A 14,751-nucleotide genomic window follows, 5' to 3' on the forward strand; every position below is an offset into this window, starting at 1 on the left:
ATTCCATAGTAAATCACGAGGGAAAACCAGGAAAAAACCTCGTGATACTATCCCGACATCGTAAGTATTTGGTCTTACATTTAATCTACCTTCAAAAAACTAATACCAAATTCTGACTTTAATATGTTTAAATTATAAATAATATTAATATTACATAAATATACAATAAGTAATACTAAAATATAAAATTTGTACTAACTCGATATGTTATTGACTTACTAATCGTGGTATTTTCTTTCTATTGACTTCCTCTTTCAGTATGGGTAACCACATCCTACTGCATTCTACCGAGGAATTTGCGACACAATTGGTTTCATTTAGCATAATTAGAGCCGCTTCTTTGATTTTTCTCTTCTTTGGAATCTCTAACGCGAGAATTTTACTGTCATCGTTGCATTTGGTTGTCTGTTTAAAGACAGATCACATGCTATGATTTTTTTGCGACGGATATTCTTGAGTTGGGATTGATTTCATGTAATCGAATGAACTATCTTTTAGTAAAGTCGTCCCAGGAACGCAACTCATAAATATTGGCGATATCATTTTAAAGTCTTCTACTTTAAAATGTATAATATACGTCTGAATTGCCAATATAAATGAGTCAGATTAAATAAATTATTAGAAGAATTTTTTTACTTAGCAACAACATGTTTGTTTTATTTTAATATTATTTTGTATTTTGACAACGAAACCCGATTTGGGCTTCGAAACGTTAATAAATTCATTTTTTAGTAAAATTGTGGCTTATTTCCCATAAAAAATACGTAATTATAAAAATGCCACAAGGAAATAGCTTCAGAACAACTATAGTTTATTTTTTAACCAGGAGGAGTAACCTAAAAAGACAGATTCACACCCAAGAAAGTCACTAGAATAATAACCAAATACATCTTCTGTTTTGGTTGATCTAGTCGGCCCTCAACGGTAATCCATAAATATTATATTAAATTAATACGACGCTAAAGAGTTCCAAAAACAACTGCTTTTTATATAAAAGCAGACTAACAATCTAAAAATTAAAGGAATCACACAGAAAACACAAAAACCGCCGATATAACTTAATTAACCTATGAAATGTCACTAGTGTCAAAATTTGATAAATGTCATTAGTGTCAAAACTTTATAGCAATGGAGTAAACTTGGCTGCGGTTGGACCAATTACAAACAAGCAATACAGCGCGGTAAATTTGAATCACTTCTCTTGGTTAAAAAACAAACCATAGTAAGTGGAGTGACAGTTATACAGGGTGTAACAAAAATACAGGTCATAAATTAAAGTGCATAGTCTAGGACCAAAAATAGTCCGAATGAACCTAACTTACCTTAGTACAAATATGCACATAAAAAAAGTTACAGCCCTTTGAAGTTACAAAATGAAAATCGATTTTTTAGAATATATCGAGAACTATTAGAGATTTTTTATTGAAAATCGACAAGTGGCATTCTTATGACAGGAACATCTTAAACAAAAATTATGGTGAAATTTGTGCACCCCCTAAAAATTTTATGGGGTATTGTTCACTTAAACCCCCCCAAACTTTTGTGTACGTTCCAATTAAATTATTATTGTGGTACCATTAGTTCAATTCAATGTTTTCAAAACTTTTTTGCCTCTTAGTATTTTTTTGATAAGGCAGTATTTATCGAGATGCGGCTTCTTTTTTAATATGTTTACATAAAAAATATATGGGGGTTTTGTGCCTTTAAACCCCCCAAATGTTTGTGTACGTTCCAATTAAACTATTACTGCGGTACCATTAGTTAAACACAGTATTTTTAAAACTTTTTTGTCTCTTTGTATTTTTTCGATAAGGCACCTTTTATCGAGATGTGGCTTCGTTTTTAATATGGTTCACAATATACCTAAAAATGTAAATCATAAATAAATTTTCATAATATTACCAAGTCTCCATAATCGTACTTAACCATATACAAAATATGTGGTGGATTTGACAAATATTCAAAATATCTCGATAAAAACTGACTTTTCGAAAAAGTACTAAGAGGCTAAAAAGTTTTTAAAACATTGTGTTTAGCTAATGGTACTACAATTATAGTTAAATTGGAACGTACACAAAAGTTTGGGGGGGTTTAAAGGAACAAAACCCCCATAAAATTTTTAAGGGGTGTCCAAATTTCACTATAATTATTTCTTAAGATACTACTGCCATAAGCATGCCACATGTCTATTTTCAATAAAAAATCTCTAAAAGTTTTCGATATATTGGAAAAAATCGATTTTCATTTTGTAACTTCAAAGGACTATAACTTTTTTTATGTGCACATTTGTACTAAGGTAAGTTAGGGTCAATCGAACTATTTTTGGCCCCAGAATATGTGATTAAATTTATGACCTGTATTTTTGTTACACCCTGTATAATTCCGGTATTTAAAAATGGTGACAGAGACAATATAAAAAATTATAGGCCTGTTGTTATGTTATCTGCCATCCCAAAACTTTTTGAATTAATTCTAAACAAATATCTTACTTGGCACTGTAGAAATCACTTGATTAATGAGCAACATGGATTTAGGCAGGGTAAATCTACGTCTAAAAATCTTGTTCTGTATTATGATTACATTGTCAGGGCTTTCGAAGATGGGTACCAAGTGGACTCCATTTATACTGATTTCTCGAAGGCCTTTGACACAGTAATCCATTCTTTACTCATATTTAAATTAAGATGTATTTACTTTCCTGAGTGGTTTCTTTCATGGTTGGGTAGTTATCTTGATGAAAGAGTTCAGTTTGTTTTTATAAAGGGTTCACTTTCGATTCCTATCTTGGTCAGTTCAGGGGTCCCACAAGGCTCACATGTGGGTTCTCTTCTCTTTAACATACCGTAATCTAGGTTTTATTACAAGAAACTTTCGAGATCTTTCCGTACCCACATATAGAATTTTATATCTTACTTTCGTCCGTAGCATCCTGTCTTATGCTTCTATAGTATGATCACCATACTATTTTAACCATATTTACACCCTTGAAAAAATTCAAAATAAGTTTCTCCGGATATGTGCTTATAGATTAAACTTGAAAAATATGACTTTGGAGGAACTAAGATCAAGGCTAAATATTAGTTCATTGGAAAACTACAGAACTAAACGTGATTTCATTTTTCTCTATAAACTACTTGACCATACCACTGACTGTTCTTATTTATTAAGTCTTATCAACTTTAGATGTAGCACTAGAATTCTTAGCGACATGCCTGTATTTTATATAAAACACTATCACACAAACTATGGCAAATTCTCTCCAATTAACAGGATTCGGACACTGGGAAATGACTTTAGTCAATCTTATGATCTGGTGGATATAGAATCTGTACTGCCCGACTGAGTATGTTAGGAATCGAAGATGAGTGACCTTTACCTTTACCTTGGAGTCTTCATTTCATTTTCATTTGAATTTTCAGCAATTGTCATTTTAATAATATTTTCAGGAAATTTAAGTTACTTAAATTATAATCATTTGTTTAACAATATTTAATTATTTAATACTTAGTTTAGTATTTGTGTTATGGTTAGGATACTTTATTTTTGTTAAATTTTTGTAAAATGGGGACATCCCGTTTTCTTGTGTCATGTTTCATTTAGTATTCTGTTTATATGGGATTGAGCCACAATTTTTGGTGCAATGAAAATTACATTTCTTAATTAACTATTGTTTGAGGTTTTAATTTGCACTCCGAAATTCGTCATCAGAAAATTAAAAATCCTAGTCAATAAAGAAAAATGCGTAGCAAACCCATCAGCAGAATGCAACAGGCATTGGTGACCAATACTAAAAGAAGAAGTCAAGAACAAGAAAATACCAACCTTAGCCGAATCAAGAACAGACCATTGAAAGTCTCATACCAAATACATATGCAACAAGCAACATAACAAAATATAAAATCCAGGAGCGGGAAAAATATATCGTATTGAAGATCAATAGGTCACTCACTGTCTTTGACTCCTATCAAAGTCATGCACAGCGAATGTGTTAAGGTATGTATACATATTGTACTCTGCTCCGCGCGCCATTTACGCGCAGCATGTTTGTTAGATTAGTATGTGTTTTCAAGAGGTTCGAACAGAGCTATCTGCTACAATAAAATAATTTTGAAGTCTATGGTTGAAGATCTAAAGATTGAGGTAGAGACTTAAGTGTGCTAATGAAAAATCCTTACATGAAAAGGATAATCAGATTTGTGATCTAAGGAAGACTATTGATGAACTGAAATGCAACTCCAATGCGCCAGGTTTGCCATTTGAGGAAATGTTCATAGAAATAAATGATAGAATTGTAAAATCTAACAATATTGTTATTCAATGTTCCCGAATTGAATTCTGTGAATATTGAAGATAGGATAGAACAAGACAGAGCCAAAGTCGAGGAAATTATGAAACAAATGGGAAAAGATGAAGCGTTGGAGGATTTAGTGAAAGTTGTTCGAGTAGGAAAGAACACGGGTAGTAAGTCTCATCCACTTAGAGCTATTTTTTCCAATAATGGTGTTGTTAAGGACATTTTAAGGAATAAGAAAAGACTACAGAATTCAACAACCAAAATAAATAGTGATCAAACAAATATGCAAAGGGATATGTTCAGTAAAGCTTGGAAAGAATTAAATGACAGACAAAATAAAGGCGAAAAAGACATTGCCATAAAATACAGAAATTGTGTACCAAAAATTGAATCATTCAAGAAAGAATGAAAAAACTAATTTCATCCCCATTACAAGTTTATTGTCAGAACGTCGGAGAACTTCGTACAAAAATTCAAGATCTGATTAGTTCTATTTTATGTTCTGATTATGACATTTTTATATTTGTTGAAAGTTGGTTACACGAGGATATTTTAGATAGTGAAATTAAAATACCTTCATATAGAACTTTTAGATGTGATCGTGATAATAGTTATAAGTCAAGAGGAGGAGGTATTTTGATTGTTGTTAAAGACTACATTAAGGTAACTGTGCTGAAACCCTTGTACAAATCTATTGAACAACTTTTTATTTTATGCTCATTTGGTAAAGAAAATTTTATAATTAGAGGGGTACATATTCCACCAAAATCCGTAAAACAAATATATGAACAACATTGTTTATCAGTCGAAGATATATCCCAAAGGTATGATCATCATAAGACATATATATTCGGAGACTTCAACCTTCCGGAAGCTTCATGGGATAACAATGAATCAGGTGTCCTGGTGAATTGTCCTCAAGGTTCACATGCATTGTACTTAGCTGAGTTTTATGGGTTCTTGAATTTTTTCCACATGATTAATATTCCAAATGAAAGAAATGTGTTTTTAGACTTAATATTTACAAATGTTTGTGATTTACAAGTAGCAAAAGCTTCAGATCCGATTTTTAAAAATAGTTATCATCACATAAGTTACACTTACAATATTAGTTTGTGTGAATGTCAAGGTAAGTCATTAGAATATACTGAATTTTATCATGATTTTGTAAACGCAGACTATGAAGGTCTCAATAACTATCTTTCAATGATACCTTGGGAAGACCATTTGAATTTGTCAAATGTTGATGATAACTAACTTTATATCTTATTTTTGAGTCATCATTAAAGACATCAGTTTTCCCAACTTTATGGAAGCACTCTTATATTTGCCCAATTTTTAAATCAGGTAATAAACAAGACATAACAAATTATCGAAGCGTTTGTAAACAATCCTCTATACCAAAACTTTTTGATAGACTAATGCATGATCAATTAAAATTTTATTTTAAAGAGCGTCTAATACACAATCAACCTGGATTTTCTCAGAATAAATCAACTGTAACAAATTTAGTACTCCTTGAACAAAAAATATTAAACGCGTTGGAGAATAAAAGTCAGATGGATACTATTTATACTGACTTCTCCAAGGCATTTGACAGAGTAGATCATAACATCTTATTAGGAAAATTAAATGCTTTTGGCTTTAGTCATCAATCCTTACAATGGTTCAATAGCTTTTTAAGAGACCGCACACAGCAGGTGGGAATAGGTTGTTTTAATTCAAATATAATTCATGTGACATCAGGAGTACCTCAAGGAGCTCACTGTTCACCTTTATTATTTAATATATTTGTGAACGATTATTTATCAAGAAGATTTAGACTGGTTGAGTATTTGGTGTAAGAATAATATTTTGCATTTAAATGTTGCTAAATGCTGCTATATAAGCTTTTTTAGAGGTAATAAAAAATATGATACTTCTTACACAATTAATGAAAATGAACTGTCTTATGTTTAAACAATAAAAGACTTAGGAGTCACATTTGATGAGCAGTTGCGTTTTGTGCAACATATAAATAATGTAACAGTAAATGCATTAAAATCTTTGGGCTTTATCATTCGCAACTGTCTGAGACTATCTGTATGGGCTTTAAGAACGGTATATTATGCTTTGGTTGTATCTAAAGTGGAATATGCATCTATTGTATGGTCTCCACAATACCAAGCTCATTCTACTACGTTGGAGAGATTGCAGAATAAATTTTTGAGATATTGTGCATACAAATTAAACATACGCATTACTAATCATTCATTGAATGACGAGAGACTTCCAAAACAATGTCTGGAATGGCAACCTCCTGAACATCGGAAGCGAGGGAGACCGAAAGTTAATTGGACCACCGGCATCCGGAAAGCGATGAGCGCGCGAGACCTCAGGGATGACCTGTGGCAAAATAGGAAGGAATGGAATTTGGGAATCGGACAACGCCGCAAGACATTCTAAACCGATCATATATATATATATATATATATATATATATATATATATATATATGAAAAAACAAAAGATGTAGATCCTTGAAACACACTCAGTGATCAAAAGATCCACAGGTACTGGTTTGGACGACCACTCGTATTTTTTTCTTATATTAAGATATATTAATTATATTTTATATTTTCTTATATTTCTTATTATATTCTTATATTTTTCATTTTTCCCAGCCCGAAGTAGTGGATGTGTGAATTGTTCGTAAGGGGATTTTTCCGCATTCTCTATTTCATTTGTTTATATATATTGTTAAGATATGTAAAATTTGAATTAATATGGTTTCGATCTTAATATTTTAGAAAAGTTAAAACATATAATAAAAATATACCAAAATTCATTTCGAAGAAATGAAAGTCAATTATCTTTGGATGGCCGTAGGTAAACAAAATTTAAATAGGGATTAAGTATTTTCTTTGTACAGTTAGTATGATAAGAAAGTGGTTATGTGTTTGGACAATGAGACCGGGTTTCCCAAATGGACTTTTGCGGCGAGGGAACAATTGTATTTAGAAATTTAAATGAATGTAATCTTTGTTTAGATATTAAGAAAGGAAAAAAAAACCGATTGGCATGTAATTAGTTTTAGGAAATTTCTAATGGTAGGGAAAATTGGTGTTTGTTATCTGAAAGGTAGATGGGGATAAAATTGAGGAACTCGGATTGGTGAAGAAGGAAAAAGGAGGGGCTAGGTATGAAGAATGGGAGTTTAGCGAAATGTTAGAGGGTGGAAGAAGAGTCAGTTGTTAAATGATCGTTAAGTCGACTAGTGGTGATCTCTAAGAGTCTCCTGAAGTAGTAAGGCAGATAAGTGAATAGTTGTGAGTTTGTTAAAATAAGTGTCCTGACGGAAGCTCATCACGTAAAGCATTGTAAGTTATATTGTTCTACTTATATTCCAAGAGTCACCGTTGCATGCCGGAACGAGAAATAGATTCAGTTTATCGAGAGGAGAAAAGGCTAGCATTGTTTTTTGAAAGATACGTGCATCTGTAGGGGGTCATTAATGACAATAGGCTTGCAATAATTTGTTGCGAGATTGCTGACTACATAGGGGGCTGCTAAGAGTAAATTGTTGGCGACCAGAGACAAGAATTTGGACAACTCATCATCCGAGAGACAGTTTTATTTTTTTTGTAGAATTATTCATAACGCAAATTTCAATAAGTACTTTAGATAGTGGTAGGGTTATTTCAATAATCAGAATAGGAGATATTATTTTTAGAGGATATTTTGAGGGTGAATTTATTTCAATAGATGCTTTTGTACCATATATGTGTTTTATTCCGTTAATCTTTGACCTTATTTATCATATGTAAAGCAAAGGAGATATTGAAGCACGAGAATATAAAACCCTGAGATTAGAGCATTAAATAGTGTGATTAAATCATAAGTGCATCATTAAAATTAAATTTAATTAATTAGTTAATTATCTAATCAAGTGCTTTGAGCACACCGATCTTTGAATATCACATTAACTGGAGCCCAGAACGTGGTGGCTTAAAAATATCGCAGCTTTGCATTTGATGGCAGGGAAAGAGATAAGGAATAACTACAGGTGATCCAGAGATAATTTGACAATTTTTCCAGGTGTAAAAATAATTTTGATTTATGGATTGATCGTAGGTATTTGATATTTACTGCCATTGAATTATTTGATTTTTTTTTACCAATCGTACATTTGATATTTATTTTGAAATTTACTGATTGCATATTTGATATTTGTGGAGAAAATTTATTAAATTTGGGGAGAAATATTTGTCGTGTTCTGCAACTTATAGAGTGTTGTAAAATTTCACATTTGGCGGGGACAAAGAAAACAGTAACGAAAAGAAACAACATGTCGACCACAAGGAGGCAAAGCAAAATGCAAGAAAACAGAGAAGAGGAAAAAATTGTTGAAGAAGGATTGGATAATGAAGGAGATACAACGATTATGGAGAGAAAAGAACAGGAATTAACAGGAATAGAGAAACTATTGCAACTGATGCAACTCCAATCACAACAAATGGATAGAAATCAACAGGAAACAAAAAGGACAATGCAAGAAAATCAACAGGAATCAAAACGAGCCATGGAAGAAACACAACAAAAAATAGAGAAAAATCAACAGGAAGCAAAACGAGCCATGGAAATAACACAACAAAAAATGGAAGAAACACAAAGAGAAATATCACAGAGAATAGAACAGAAATTGGAAGAGAATGATGGCAAATTGGAAAAGCGTTTGGAAAAATATGAAAATGAAGTGAAAGCCTGTTTAGAAAAAGTTAGAGAAGAAACAGAAAGGAAACTGAAGATGCAACGAGAAGAAATAGAAACTAAAATGAAGAATATTAAGACTGTGCAGAAGATGGAATTAGAACAGTTAGAAAGCAAATTTGAAAATGCAATACAAGAAGACAGGCGAGAAATAGAAGAAAAATTTAAGCAAAACGAAAAACAAATTGCGGAACTCAAGAATCAACAGAATTGTGGAGAAAGAAGGGAAATGATTATCCTTGGTACAAGCGACGCGAAAATACAATTTGGAGGGGATATTAGAAAAACACACCCAGTACCATTTGTTAAAAATTTGAAAACCAAATTGCAACATATTAGATATTTTGACGACTGCAAAGAAACAATTAGAAACCATCTGAAAGAAGGAGCAGCGTTATGGTATGAAAGTAAAGAAGATGAGTTTGAAAATTGGACAGATTTCGAAAATAAATTTCTCAACTATTTCTGGGGGAAAGTTAAACAGAGGGAAATCAACCAAGAGCTACAGAATGGAAGATATCACGAGAAAATGGGAATATCGGAAGAAAGATATGCTTTGCAGATATATAACAATTCCAAATATCTAGACTACAAATACTCTACCGAACAACTGGTAGAAATGATAAGCAGACATTTCGAAGAAACGCTGGAGGACCACGTGATTTTGAGAAACTATCAAGATATTGATAGTTTGTGCCAATTCCTTCAAGTAAGGGAAGCAAAAAGAAGAGAAATGCGAAACAGAAGACAACATGAACAATATAATGGACCGGCAAGAAGGTATCAATCAAATTATGACCAGAGAAACCGACATGCCCAATCAACAAACGAAGATAGGCCGAGAGAATACCAAAATTACAATAGACAACAAAATTATGATAACAGGAATCACGCAAAAAATAGAACATATGAAAATCACAACAAAAACAGAGATGCACAAAATCCTCCGACTAGGAATACGAACGAACAAAGGGACGGTAGAAACAATCAGAATTTCCAACGAAAAAATAGAAGGGAGATGAATCATGTAACAATAGAAAACGAGGAAGAAGATGTATGCAATGAATCCAGACAGGATTTTCAATAAAGCATCCACTGAACAAACATAAACAACTCTCCGGTATATTTTGTCATCCGAGAGAGTTTATACAGTTGGCGGGAAATGAAAGACAAAGTTCTAATTCAAATTTAATATTCTTAGATGCATTTATAAAACATAAAGCGATTAAAATTTTGATTGATTCTGGATCGGAGATATCGTTAATCAATAAGAAACTAGTAAAAGAATTAAATTTGGACAGATTTGTGTATAAAATTCCTAGGGTTGTTTTAGTGGGTGCAAACAAAAAAAATTGACGACAGTAAATGAAGGTTTGGGAGTGCGGATCAGAGTGGGAGACAAATACTATATTATGCAATGTGTGGTGATCGAAGATTTAAACCATGATATGATAGCGGGAATTGATGAATTGAGTGAAAAACATATCACCATAAATTTTTCGGAGAATCAACTGGAAATCAAAGCAGAACCAGACAACATAGAAGAAGAAACGGAAATAGAGAGGAAAATAATTGTTGAAAAGATAAATGAACAGGAAAAACATAAAGAAATCAATATGACTGTAGAGGAAAAACCGAAAGTACAAGAAAAAAATCAACCAGAAAAAAAAAGAAGGAAGAAAAAGAAGAAGAGTTCAAAAAGAAAGAAGGAAAACACGGTGGATACAAGAGAAAGACAGGAAATCGAAGATACGGAAGAATTGTCGGCAATCGACGATAAAACAGAAAGGAAGCAGGAAGAAAAGGAAGTTCTCATAAGAGAAATGAAAGCAGTAGAAACATGGTGCTCGGGATACCAAATGGAAATTGAAGATAAAAAAAACAGAAGAAGAAATAAAGGATGAGGACAGAGAAGAAATGGCAATAATGGACGAGAATCCAGAATTTTATGAAGAAATATTATGGACAGTGAACACATGCGAACAAAATGAGGATGAAAGAAAATTAAAATGTGGAGAAAACATGGAAAAGGAAGTAGAGAAGATTCTAGAAAATTATGGAGATTTGATTAATGAAGAAAGCCGAGTGGCTAAAAATTATGAACATTCTTTTAAAGTTAAAAACTTAGAAAATTTTAAATCAAAGACATATCCAATCCCGTATAAATACAGGCAAAGCGTCGGACAGGAAATTGAAAAAATGATCGAAGACAAGGTGATAGAAAGATGTGACTCTCCATATATCAACCCGATAGTATGCGTTAAAAAATCGAGTGGTGATTTGCGATTATGTTTAGATGCAAGAAACATTAATTCACACACAATCGCGCAATACGAAGCGCCTTTGAACATCGAAGCCATATTTGGACGAATCACAGGGTCACACATTTTTTCCAAAATCGATTTGAAACATAGTTTTTGGTTAATACCTTTGGCAGAGAAATGTCGAAATTATACCGCTTTTTCGATCGACGGAGTGGTATACCGATTTAGGGTGGTACCATTTGGCCTACAGAGTGCATGCGCTGCTTTGGTTCGCGCATTGAACACAATCTTAAATAGGCATGAAGAATTTGTTGTACATTACATAGATGATTTATTAATTTTCTCACCAGATATAACAAGCCATCTACGACATATTCACACTGTGCTAGAAGAACTGGATCAAGCGGGATTGAAATTAAATATTCAAAAGTGTCAGTTTTTCCAAAAGGAAATACTGTATTTAGGATTCAAATTAGACACAAAAGGGATTAGTCTTGCAGAAGATAGAATCGAAATTATAAATAACTACGCTAGGCCAACCAATTTAAAAACATTGCGGGGATTTTTGGGAATGGTAAACTATTTCAAAAAACTAATACCAGACATCAGCACAAAAGAAATACCGTTGATAGCATTACTTAAGAAAAATGTTAGGTGGAAATGGGGAACGGAACAAGAAATGGCTTTCAAAAATTTAAAAGGAGCTTTCTCCACAGCTGTAAGAGTACACCACCCAAGATATGATCAACCTTTCATTCTCCGGACCGATGCTTCCATAACAAAATTCGCAGGGGTGTTATCACAGATCCAAGACGATGTAGAGGTGCCAATCTGTTTTGTCTCCCGTGTAACCAAAACATATGAGAGAAAGTACAGTGTTACTGAATTAGAGTTCGCCAGTGTGTTATTTTGTGTAAATAAATTACGGTTTTACCTACTAGGGGCAAAATTCACCGTTGAAACAGACCATGCAGCTTTGGTACATATAATGAAAAATAGGCTGGTAAATAATAGAATTCATAGGGGCATTCTTTTACTTCAAGAGTATGATTTTGAATTTAAATATATCAAAGGAACTGACAATATCTTGGCTGATGCGTTGACGAGAGATGAACAATTCCGCAAAGAGGACCACAAAACTCTCCACGTTGGCATGAACATAATGAGAGAAGAAGCAGGCTTATTTTCTTTGGCTCAGATCAGGGAAAATCAGGAACAACTGGATGAAAGAGAAAAGCAAAGGGCCGAACAAGAAGATAACTTATATTTTAAGAGGGTCGATGGTAAAGAACTATATGTAATCACGGAACAGATGGCAAAAGAAGTTTTAGCAAAATTACACTGTGACAACGGACACATTGGAAGCAGGAAGGTGTGGCTTATGTTCAGGGAGAACTACATTTGTCGACAGGACTATACAATAGCCAAAGAGATGACTCGAAATTGCGAGACATGCCAAAAGTGTAAAAGTAAGAATTTCAAAAACGAAAACATCACAAAAAACGTCATAGCTCGGAAGAAACTGGATATTGTCGCCATTGATATGTTGAGCGATTTAATAATAACAACACAGAGGAATAAACACATATTAGTTATGGTGGATGTTTTCTCAAAGTATTTAAAACTGTACCCATGTAGAACCACGAAAGGAGCTGAAATACTTCGGAAGATAGACGATTTTATCGAAACAGTGGGAAGACCAGACAATATTTTGTTGGACAATGCGACATACTTTAGGAATGACCGTTTTAAAGGGGAATTAAGAGAGAGAGGCATAAATACAAAATTTGTAAGCATCCGACATCCACAGAGCAACCCATCAGAGCGTTTTATACAAGAAGTCACAAAATTTCTAAGAATTGCTGCGGAAGAACATCATCGACATTGGGACAGAAAAGTGTTTGAAATAGAGACGTATTTGAACTGTGCACCAAATACGGTTACCAAGGAGACGCCTTTATATGTAATGAAAGGAACAATGCCTACGAGACCGTGGGAAGACACCGCCCCCAGACAATACGAAGAAGTGATCGAGGTGGTTCAACGAAGATTGAGACGAAGTGGAGAGAAATATCTCCAAAGGCAAGAGAGGACCCGAAGAAGAAGGCCGGTTACATTCCAGAAAGGGGATAAAGTTTTAGTGAGGGCACTGAGGGTGTCCAATTTACAAAATGGTATTTGTGCTAAATTGATGCCGGTATTTGAAGGTCCATATAGGGTCAATACGGAAAATGGGGTAAATAGTTATGAATTAGCGCATATAGAGACAGGCAAGATACGGGGTATTTTTAACATTCACGACATTTATAAGTATCATGAGTAGAGTTTGGTAACATAATGGAATAATTTGATCCTAAAAAAAACTTGTGTCATTTAAATAAATAACAGAATTTTTTCGGCAAATCAAATGGCGGGGAGTTGTTAAGATATGTAAAATTTGAATTAATATGGTTTCGATCTTAATATTTTAGAAAAGTTAAAACATATAATAAAAATATACCAAAATTCATTTCGAAGAAATGAAAGTCAATTATCTTTGGATGGCCGTAGGTAAACAAAATTTAAATAGGGATTAAGTATTTTCTTTGTACAGTTAGTATGATAAGAAAGTGGTTATGTGTTTGGACAATGAGACCGGGTTTCCCAAATGGACTTTTGCGGCGAGGGAACAATTGTATTTAGAAATTTAAATGAATGTAATCTTTGTTTAGATATTAAGAAAGGAAAAAAAAAACCGATTGGCATGTAATTAGTTTTAGGAAATTTCTAATGGTAGGGAAAATTGGTGTTTGTTATCTGAAAGGTAGATGGGGATAAAATTGAGGAACTCGGATTGGTGAAGAAGGAAAAAGGAGGGGCTAGGTATGAAGAATGGGAGTTTAGCGAAATGTTAGAGGGTGGAAGAAGAGTCAGTTGTTAAATGATCGTTAAGTCGACTAGTGGTGATCTCTAAGAGTCTCCTGAAGTAGTAAGGCAGATAAGTGAATAGTTGTGAGTTTGTTGAAATAAGTGTCCTGACGGAAGCTCATCACGTAAAGCATTGTAAGTTATATTGTTCTACTTATATTCCAAGAGTCACCGTTGCATGCCGGAACGAGAAATAGATTCAGTTTATCGAGAGGAGAAAAGGCTAGCATTGTTTTTTGAAAGATACGTGCATCTGTAGGGGGTCATTAATGACAATAGGCTTGCAATAATTTGTTGCGAGATTGCTGACTACATAGGGGGCTGCTAAGAGTAAATTGTTGGCGACCAGAGACAAGAATTTGGACAACTCATCATCCGAGAGACAGTTTTATTTTTTTTGTAGAATTATTCATAACGCAAATTTCAATAAGTACTTTAGATAGTGGTAGGGTTATTTCAATAATCAGAATAGGAGATATTATTTTTAGAGGATATTTTGAGGGTGAATTTATTTCAATAGATGCTTTTGTACCATAT

General features: G+C 33.3%; 1 protein-coding gene across 1 annotated transcript in view; it reads right to left on the minus strand.

Annotated features, from left to right (window-relative positions):
- LOC114332401 (ATP synthase mitochondrial F1 complex assembly factor 2) overlaps window positions 1-14,751 on the minus strand; it is a 41,601-nt gene that overhangs the window by 23,484 nt on the left and 3,366 nt on the right. The gene's annotated exons all lie outside the window — the stretch shown is intronic.

This window comes from Diabrotica virgifera, chromosome 6, assembly GCF_917563875.1.
Source record: "Diabrotica virgifera virgifera chromosome 6, PGI_DIABVI_V3a".
NCBI lineage: Eukaryota > Metazoa > Arthropoda > Insecta > Coleoptera > Chrysomelidae > Diabrotica > Diabrotica virgifera.